This window comes from Phacochoerus africanus, chromosome 7 (assembly GCF_016906955.1).
Source record: "Phacochoerus africanus isolate WHEZ1 chromosome 7, ROS_Pafr_v1, whole genome shotgun sequence".
NCBI classification, from domain to species: domain Eukaryota; kingdom Metazoa; phylum Chordata; class Mammalia; order Artiodactyla; family Suidae; genus Phacochoerus; species Phacochoerus africanus.
Genome location: NC_062550.1, coordinates 3452981 through 3462371, shown reverse-complemented (window position 1 = coordinate 3462371; position 9391 = coordinate 3452981). Strand labels below are relative to the sequence as shown.

The 9391-nt window shown below is 64.1% G+C and overlaps 1 long non-coding RNA gene across 1 annotated transcript; it reads right to left on the bottom strand.

The window, feature by feature from the left end:
• Positions 1-6159: 6159 nt before the first annotated feature.
• On the bottom strand, positions 6160-9178 carry LOC125131639 (uncharacterized). The gene is made up of 2 exons (XR_007135997.1): positions 9107-9178; positions 6160-6668 (listed from the first exon to the last, which is right to left on the bottom strand). It is a non-coding gene; the product is annotated as an uncharacterized LOC125131639 (long non-coding RNA).
• Positions 9179-9391: the final 213 nt, after the last annotated feature.

The following is a 9391-nucleotide window of genomic DNA, read 5'->3' as shown; positions in this document are numbered from 1 at the left end:
GCTTTTCCAGCCATTGGCCAGAGGGCCACTCACGGCGCAAACTCAGACCTTCTAGGGCCTGCCTCCCTGACCTGTCCCTGCGCCCCCAGCCTCCTGCACCCCCGCCCCAGCCCCTCTGCCTGGGTAGCTGCTCCGCCTCCTCAAGGCCGGGCCAGCCTCTCCCACCGTCCTTGTGGCCCCCTCTCCTGCCCCAGGCCGCCTGGAGGGTGATGTCAGCCCATTTCCTGCCTCCAGGAGTTCCCGCGGTGGCTCAGCGGGTGAAGAACCTGATGAGGATCCATGAAGATGCGGGTTCAACCGCTGGCCTCGCTCAGGGCATTAAGGATCTGGTGTGGCTGTGGCTGTGGGGTGGGCTGGCAGCTGCAGCTCCAATTCAACCCCTAGCCTGGGAACCTCCATATGCTGCAGGTGCAGCCCTGAGAAGGACCAAAAAAAAAAAAGTTTCTGTCTTCAGACTCAGAGACCCCAGGAGCGGGGCCACCTCTCGTTCCCTTCTAAATCCCCGGCCCAGATCCATTCAGCAAAAACATCACCTGAGCTCAGCTCAGGGTCACTTGCCCCGGGTGCGGTAGCATCTTCTATGTGTTGTTTGTTCCCTGCGCTTTGTGACGTGAGTACTGTCATTACCCCCCATGGCACAGAGAGGTTGAATAAGCTGCCCAGTGACACACAGCCAGAGAGGCAGGGCCTGGAGGAAGCAAGACCCTCTGGGCCGGACCTCCGCCTCCCCTTCCTGCCCCTACTGGGGTCAGGCCAAACCTCACACCAGCCCACGTCCCCAGTCACATGGGCCCAGTGGGGCATGTTCCCGCTTCCTGTTCCTGTGCAAAACTTGGGGAGATGGGGCGGCAGGAGTGGGGGCTTGGGAGATGCCACCTGTCCTCTGCCCCCACTGTGCCCCTGGGACTCCGTTCCGCAGACATGGGGCCAGTGATGGGAACCCCCTGGACCCCGACTCTGGTCCCACCCATCCTGGGCCTGGTCAAGCCCTTCCTCTACCTGGGCCTCAGCTTCCCCAGGGGCCAAAGTTGACTCTTGGGCTCAGTGGATGATGGCTCTTCCCACCCTGAAACCATCTGGCCCTGCTGGGTCCCTGTCTTGTGCCCAGCCTGGCGCCAGCATCATGCTCACTGTCACGGGGTCCAGGCAGGGCCCGGGAACCGGGGGTGGGCAGGCCTGGAATCTGGCTGAAGAGCCCAATAAGGATGTTAGACGTTATCAGGCAGAGGGGCGCCCCCGTGAGCAAGGCCCTGAAGAGAGGGGGGCCCCCAGCACCGTCCTAGCTGCTGACCCATCAGCCCTCCCAGCTCCCATCCTGATGATGCTCTCAGAAAGGTGGGCCTTAAAAAAAAAGAAAAAAATTGAAAGGCGTTCCGTCACGGCGCAGTGAAAACAACCTCAGGTTGCAGGTTGCAGGTTCGATCCCTGTCCTTGCTCTGTGGGTTAAGGATCCGGCATTGCTGTGAGCTGTAGTGTAGGTCGCAGATGAGGCTCAGATCCTGCATTGCTGCGGCCATGGTGTAGGCTGGCAGCTGAAGCTCAGATTCGACCCCTAGCCTGGGAACCTCCATACGCGGCAGGTGCGGCCCTAAAAAGCTTAAAAAAAAAAAAGAAAGAAAGAAAGAAATGCAGGCCTTACAGAGCCCACCGCTACAGCCACCACGTGGCCTCAGGCAGGTTTCTGGACCTCTCTGAGCGCATCTCCCTCCCCCACGAAAGCCCTGGGTGACCAGGACAGGCCTGGGGGAGGGGCGTGCAGCCCCTGGGCTGAGAGCTGACCCGGGGCGGGGACTCAGTGAGTGCAGAGCCTGGCCCTGGAGGCTAAAAGCCAGAGCAGATGATGCTGATGGCTCTGGGGACTCCAGGTGTGGTTGTGGGACGTGTCTCCCCTTGGCCCCCAAGGCTGGAGGCCTCAGGATGGTGGCACCACCACACTCCTGGCCCTGCACCCGGAGCCCTGGGAGAGCGTCCCAGACACACACCTTCCTGTTCCCATGACCCGGGCCCTTCTCTTCCTCTATCAGGGCATCCCACCCCCATAGAACCGTGAGCCCAGCCTCCCCTCCCCTCCCCCCTCCCCCAGCCTCAAGGCCCCGTGGCTGCTGATTGGGGTGGGGGGCGCTTTTCCACTCCAGGTGTCCGATGGCAACCATCACCAGCCACAGGGCCCACCCATCGGGCCCCCTGACTCCCAGAACCTTAGAGTCTCCATCTGCAAAGGGGACTCTCAAAAAAGCCGGGTCCATGGGAAAATAGGAAGAAGCAGTGAAATAACCGAGGTGGTTGATAACACAGGTGATGCTCTTAGCAGGGCTCCGAGTGAGGGCACCTGTGTCTCTGTGGGCGCGCCGGCTTGTGGGTACCCACAAAATTTTGTGGGTGTCCCTGGGTCTGTCCTGTGCCTGGCCCCGCAGTGCCAGGGATTTGGGGATTGGGCCGCCATGTGTCCCTTCAGCCACCAGAGGGCAGCAGAGGGGAGCAGTTCCAACCCGGGGAGCTGGAGGTGGCCCTCCCAGCACAGGGGCTGGTGCTTTGTGCAGGGAAAGCGGGTGGGAGCCCTAGGAGGCCCAGCTGGGTCACTCGGGGCCAGCAGAGGGGTCTGGGCTAGGATCCTGGCCCGGTGGCTAACTCCCGCACGACCCGGGCCTGCCAGGCCTTCCTCTGTGCATGGGGCGCTGCCCTGCCATCTCTGGGTCTCTTCCAACCCGGAAATTCAAGGCGAGGCCCAGAGAGAGGCTTCCCCCACACAGCTGCGGTCCTGGTCCTGGGCCGTCAGGCCTGGGGGGCTCCTGGCGGCCTGCTGAGCCCCACCCCCCACCGCCTCCAGTCTGCAGATGGGGAAATGGAGGCCCAGCCAGGAGCCAGCCGGGCCTGCAGAAGCCAAGGCCTGCCCTGCTCCCTGGGCACAACCACCAGCATCCCGTGGCCTCCTACCGGGCCCACCCTCTGAGGACGTGACCCTTCTCTGGCTCCCAGGTCCCAGGGAGGACGCGATGAGGCCTCGCGGGGCTGCTGTGCCAGGGCAATTTCACACCTTAGTGCCTTCCGCCCCCTGGGAGGTCCCAGGGCTGCTGGGTCCTGCTGGCTCCTGTGGCCTCTGCCACCCAGCAGCGCAGGGCCGGGGGGAGGGAGGTGAGTCGCTCCTTGGGCCACTTCCCTGCTCTGTTCCCATCTCTCTCTGGCTCCCCCTGGGCAGGTTCCACCTGCAGGGGAGCCTGATGAGAGCCCCAGGAAGGGAGAGGTGCCAGGCTTTCTAGGGAAGGGGGCCCCGGCCTCGCAGGGGGCCAGAGGCGGCCTGAGGGGGTCGCAGGCGGACAGCCCTAGCCACCCTGTGCTCCGCAGCCGCCAGCCTGGCGTTTCCGTCTGGCCCCGGCACAGGAAGGCGGGCGGCCTCGAGCTCTCAGCTCTGTGGCCGGAAAAGATTCGTGTTCCAGGAATAAGCAGCTTGGCAGGTCGGAGCGAGCAAGCAGAGCGGTTCCCGGAGCCGACGGCCCTGCGGGGCCTCCCTCACGGCCCAGCATCCACTCCCACCCAGCCCTGGGCCCAGGGATCCAGGCTCAGAGTGAGGATGCGGCCAAGGCTGGGTCTGGGGGCCACACGGTCGGGGCCAGGAGATGGGTGGATGCCTGAGGTCCCCCCTGGTGCCCCAGAGCGAGCTGCCAAGCTCCCGGGCCCAGCGTCCTCTCCCTGCTTGGCAGCTCAGGGCGGGCAGGCCCGGAGGCCGCGAGCAGCCACCTTCCAGGCGAACTGGGGCCAGGCCAGCAGCGTTTCCCGTGGCCTCCTCCCTCGTTCCAAGCGGCATTACCTCATCGGGAAGCCATTCCGGAAAGAGCTGCAGAGCCCCTGGGAGTGGGAGTGGAAGGAGATTTCCAAGGGCCCCCCTGGCAGCCTCCCGCCCGTGCCAGAGCAGGGCAGGCATCACGCCTCCGGGTGTCTGCCTGCCGAGCGACCCCTGGGAGGGCAGCTGGCTTTTGTCAGCTTTTCGGGGCGACCGGGCTAGGCTGGAGCAGGCAGGCAGCAGGGCACGGGCCCTGGCGGGCTGGCTCCCCAGCGACCAGAGGATGGCTTCTGAGAGCCAGATCCGAACGGCTGGCCGGGCCCGGGCTAGAAGCAGAAGCCAAGCCCTCTCCATTTCCGGGCCTCAGTTTCCCTCCAGCCCAGCACCCCTCCCCTTCCTGTGGCCACTGGGAGAACGGGGCATGAGTGAGCACGTGAGCATGCTCCCTGCTACCTGCTGATCTAAACCAGAGGCCTGGCTGCCTGCAGCTGGCTCTGATTGGGCCTTTCTGGGCCATGTGGTCAGAACCGAGGGGGGTGGGGGAGGGCGAGGGCAGTGGGGTGCTGGGGACAGAGGGAAGGGCTTCCTGCCCCACCTGAGGCAGGTCCCAAGGGATGGGGGTGGGGGGCAGACCACAGGAGCCCCTGGCCCTGCTCTGAGCCCTCCCACCCAGCCAAGATCCCAGAGAAACCTCTCAGAGCCTGTTTTCTCACCTGTGAAATGGGCTGACCATGTGTCTGCCTACCCCAGAGAAGGCTTGGAAGGACTCCAGAAACTACACAGAACAGAGGACTGGAGGCGCAGGCAGACAGGCTCTTGTCAGAAGCCTATGGGCCGGCACCAGTACCACCGCCTCCTGGGCCAGCTTCTGGTCCTCACACTCTGGGGCCAGAAGAGTCCTCCTAAGACACAGTTCTCTTTGGCGCATGTCTCTGCTCAAAGCTCCTTGCCCCAGGCTAAGGGAAACTGTCCTCCGGCCACACCTGACCGTGCAGGTGCCCCAGCTCACCACAGCTTCTTTCAGACTCTGTCTGAAGAACTCCTACTCATCCTGCAAAACCCCAGCTGAGATGCCCCCTCCAATGACACGTCTCCCAGGGTTGCTCTGAGAACCAAAAAAACATACACCTGTGGACACGTGGGCAAAGCAAGGGGCTTCATGCTCACAGCTGTCCTTGTTGTGCGTTAGAAAGAGATCACATAACCAAGAGCTACGAAAGTGCTACTGGGGAGAGGAGTGAGCAGGAGGGTTTTCTGGCGGGGGATTGAAGTGCAGCCCTGGCAGATGATAGAGTTTTCAAAGAGAAGAGGAAGGAGCTGGAGGCTGCGACTAGGCAGCAGTTCAGCAGTTTGAAATACAAACTGCAAAGTCCCTGATGCGCCTTCTCCCGTTGAGAGGCAGGGTCTACGTCCTCTCTTGAATCTGGGCAGGCCCCTGACTCGTTCAAGCGGCAAAGCGTGGCAGCAACGCTGCTGGGTAACTTCCAAGGCTGAGTCAGGAAAGGCCACAGAGCTGCCACCCTGGAGTCCTGAGTCACACGTCCGAAGGCCGTTCAGCTGCCCTGAGGTCTCCATGCTGCAGGGAAGCCCGGGCTCCCTGGACATGTGTGGGGTGCCTGTTCCAGCCTTCGAGTTGTCCTGGCCCAAGCACCAGGCATCGCAGAGCAGAGCTGTCCCCACTGCGCCCTTTTGGAAGATCCGACCCACAGCACGCAGGAGCAGAATAAAACAGCTGCAGCTTCATGTGGGTCGCTGTGTTGGGGGGCTTTGTTACACAGCCCTAGCTGACTAGAACAGGTGAGAAGCTCAGAACACGACCCTCCAAGCCAGCCACATGGCCCCAGGAAGCAAGGTTGTCCTCACCCCAGAATCTGGTCCTGGAACAGATTCTCCCCAAGTGCTCGTGGCATCCCTCGGCCCAGCCTGGTGTGTAACCAGGGCCTGGGGAAGCTCACCGAACACCTGACTAAAGTCCAGCCTCACGGCAGCCTCATCCACAGAGCTGTTCCTGAGTGACTCCCAAAATCTGGAAAAGGGCCTCCCCTCCTTGGAACTCCCAGGGTCTTGGCAACTTGGGTGACCGTGGACCCAGAAACCCCGGGGGGGTCACCAGCTTCCATGTGGCATGTTTGTCCCCCACGCAGAGCCAGGGCCCTGACCTCAATCTCTGTGGTGCCCCTGGGCTCCCAGGCTGTCCGACTGGGGGCAGAGCACGTCTCCCCCAGATCCTCTCACCCACATGACGCTGCCCCCACGAAGGGAGGGACCAAGATTCCATCGCCGCATCACCTGCTCAGCAACTGGCCCCGGGGTGGGCCTCACTGGGGTTTCCTGAATGAGTGAGTGTGAATTCATGAGAGAAGGGACTCATCCCACACTCATTCATTCAGTCAGTTCATTTTCCCCACACAGACCCAGGATTCCCTTACAGCAGCTTCAGGGCTCTACTCTTGCATGTCTCACGTGACGGGGAGGTCACCACCTTTCAAGGTAGCCCGCTTCATCTCGGGGGCAGCTCTGATCAAAGAGCACTTCGGAGCTGGCCTCCCTCCTGGGCTGGAGGAGGAGGGAAGGGGCCGAGGACCGAGAAGCCCGGTCCTCAGAGCCTGCATCTGACGAGTGCTGGGAGCAGCGAGGGACCCCAGAGCTTTCTCTGCGCCAGCCCAGCGGCGGTCCCGGGTGGGCGGGGGCCAGGCCGGGGAGGGCCGTTCTGCCCGGAGCCCAGCTGGGGCAGGGCCAGCACGCCAGGAGGTCTGCAGAGACGAAGAAAGCCACTGGGCAGAGCAGAGCCGGGGCGGGACAGGTGGTCTGTGTCGTTTCCATGGCTTCAGGGCTTCTGCCTGCCCAGCCTGGCCTGGGAAAAACAAGCTGGGCACGGAGCGTGCGGCGCCTGTGACCAAAGGGACAAAGACTGGCTGTGAGGCGCCCATGGCAGCCAACCGGGCCTGGCTGGCGGAACATCGGTTTAGACCAGGCCAGTCGGGGCCGAGCTGCCAGCCCACAGCCCCCTCTTTGGGCCCCGGGGGAGCGGGCTGGGGCTGGGGGCGGGGCAGGGGCGGCAGCAAGGGTGGGGGACAGCCCCCCCCCCCAGCAGGCGGTTCCCTGGCCCAGGCTCTCCGGAGACAGGACAGCACGAGCTCCTTGGTCGAAGGACTAGGGATTCCCTCCAGCTCTGGATGAGGAGCCAGGAGACGAGGGGGTGGGTGACGCCACAGCAGTGGACCCCCAGCCCAGAGGGGCACCCCCCGCAGAGCGTGGACAGATGCCGCCGCTGCCGCCGTCTCTGGCCCCGAGCCGGGCAAACCCCACGGTGGCAGACTGCCCCTCGGTCGGGGTCACCAAGCCACGCTCTGCTCAGCCCCCAGCCCTCCCCGAGGGCCTCAGGGTGCTTGCTTGATGCCACCCGCTGTGTTAGCTGTGTCTCCTCCCTGTCACGCTTTCCAACACCCTGCTCGCATCTCCTGGGGTCCCCTCCCAAGGGAGCCAGGCTCCCAGGCACTAACGGGGGCTTCAGGGCCAGCTCTGGGAAGATGCAGAGGGAACCAGGAGCTCACAGAAGGGTGTCTACCAGCATTTCAGTTACAGGGGCTTCGCCGTCCCAGGGGTGCAGGGCTGTACCTAGGGGAACGGGGCTTTGGTGGTGGGGAGATGGGGGAGGGGCTGGGAGCCAGGGATCTGGCCAGATAGCCGCTCTCAGGCTGCAGAAGCCCCTGGCTACCCCCTCATCTGTGCCTCCACGGGGGAAGGTGGAGTTCCCTTTACCCCTTGCCTGCCTTTCCCCACAGAGCGGGCTGCTTGCCTGCCAGGGTCTTAGCCCACTGAGAAGGGGCGGGTGTGGGCTCCCGTGAGGCCGCTCTGAGGCAGGCTGAGGGAGCAGGATCTCAGGGAGGACCGGGGGTCACCTCTGTGGCCGAGAGGGAAGGGTGCAGGCCTGGGCAGAGGCCTGACCCTGAAGGAACCCTACAGCTGGCCAGCGGGGCCACCAGAGCTGGCCTGAGTCAGGTGGAATCAGCCAGGCCTATACTCCTGCCTGCATCCATCACAGGATGTGGCCAGCCCAGGGAGGCCGTGACCTTGAGCCAGGAGGGTGTCTACACCTCGGGGCCAATCCTGAACTGGCTAGGGGTGTGTGCGGTGGAGGGACCCCTGCCATGGGAGAAGGGGAGACTCAGCACCCAGACACAGCTGCTGCCTTGGGGCCTCTATTGTGTCCAGCTGCCCTGCACGTCCCTCCAGACCCTAACCGTCAGCTTCTTCCTGCCTCTGTGTGGGGGTCTGGGTGAAGCCGCACTTTCATGGTGCCAGCCTGGCACTCACCACGCCTCCCTACCTCTCCAACCTCACCCTTAACTCAAAGACCCCCCAGCCTCCACTCTTCCAGGCCCCCAGCCTCCACTCCACCCCCCAGCCTCCACTCTGCCAGCCTCCACTCCCCCAGCCTCCATTCCACTCCCCAGCCTCCAGGCCCCCAGCCTCCACTCCACCCCCCAGCCTCCAGGCCCCCAGCCTCCACTCCACCCCCCAGCCTCCACTCTGCCAACCTTCATGCCCCCAGCCTCCATTCCACTCCCCAGCCTCCACCTTTCCAAGCACAGTCCCCACTCTGGGTGTCCTCTATTCACACCCCGCCTTTGGCCACCGCGTGGCCTGGAGCGCTGGACCGTGCATTCCACTCCCCTCCCGCTTTGCCTCCTAAGCCCCGCCCTCGCCCTTTCCCGAGTCACCCCTCTGCTCTTGACCGAGGTCTTGGGAGGCCTGCCCCAGCTCTCGGTCCCGGCACAGGAATCTCAGCTTTGAACAGAACTCCTGGGAGCAGGGTGGTGTCTGCCCCTTTTGTGCGGTGTCCCAGGGCCCCACATGGGGCCTGGGGCCCAGCGGACCTGCAGTGAACCCACGGAAAGAAGGAAGCCAGGGAGGGACACGTGAAACACGTGGCCGTGTGAGTGACATTGGGGTGACCGTGGCCTGGCTTGATCACAGTGGACGCGGTGAAGGAGTCCCCTTAGAGCCCAAGCGGGGCGAGCTCCGAGCTCCGAGGCCATGGGACCATCCCAGAAAATGGCTTGGACCTCTGGGAGGAAGAAGCCACCCTTCCCTGGGACCGAGGGGCACTCTGGAACGGGCCCAGGAAAGGGTGCCCCGGGGCAGGGCCGTCTCTCCGGAACCCCTTCCTCACCCCAGCGGCGGCCCTGCTGAGTCAGGGCCTGAGTCAGCCTCCGCCTCCCACCTGCTCCCGCGGGGGCGTCTGCTGGGATCTGCGTGCCTGGCATCCTGGCGCTGGCCGAGACCTGCCGCCCCGGGCACCCGGCAGCCCACGCCGCCACTCACCAGAGCTGTGTGTTGGAACTTGTACGTTTCTGAACTCAGACTTCCTTCCAGCTGCCTTCCCACGGTGCTGCCACCGCCCATCATCAGACTGTCACGTGGATAAGTCATCGTTCCGGGTGCTGGGCGGGCGAGGGTGGGAAAAGCAGTCCCTTGACCTGCGGCGAGTCACTGCCTCGCCCACCTGCTTCTTGGTGGCCTTTGCTCGCCATCCTGCCACCAAACCCGATGTGCAGAGTCCACGCCCTTCCCTCTGCGTCCCCACCTGCTCACCCAGGCCCCGGCCCG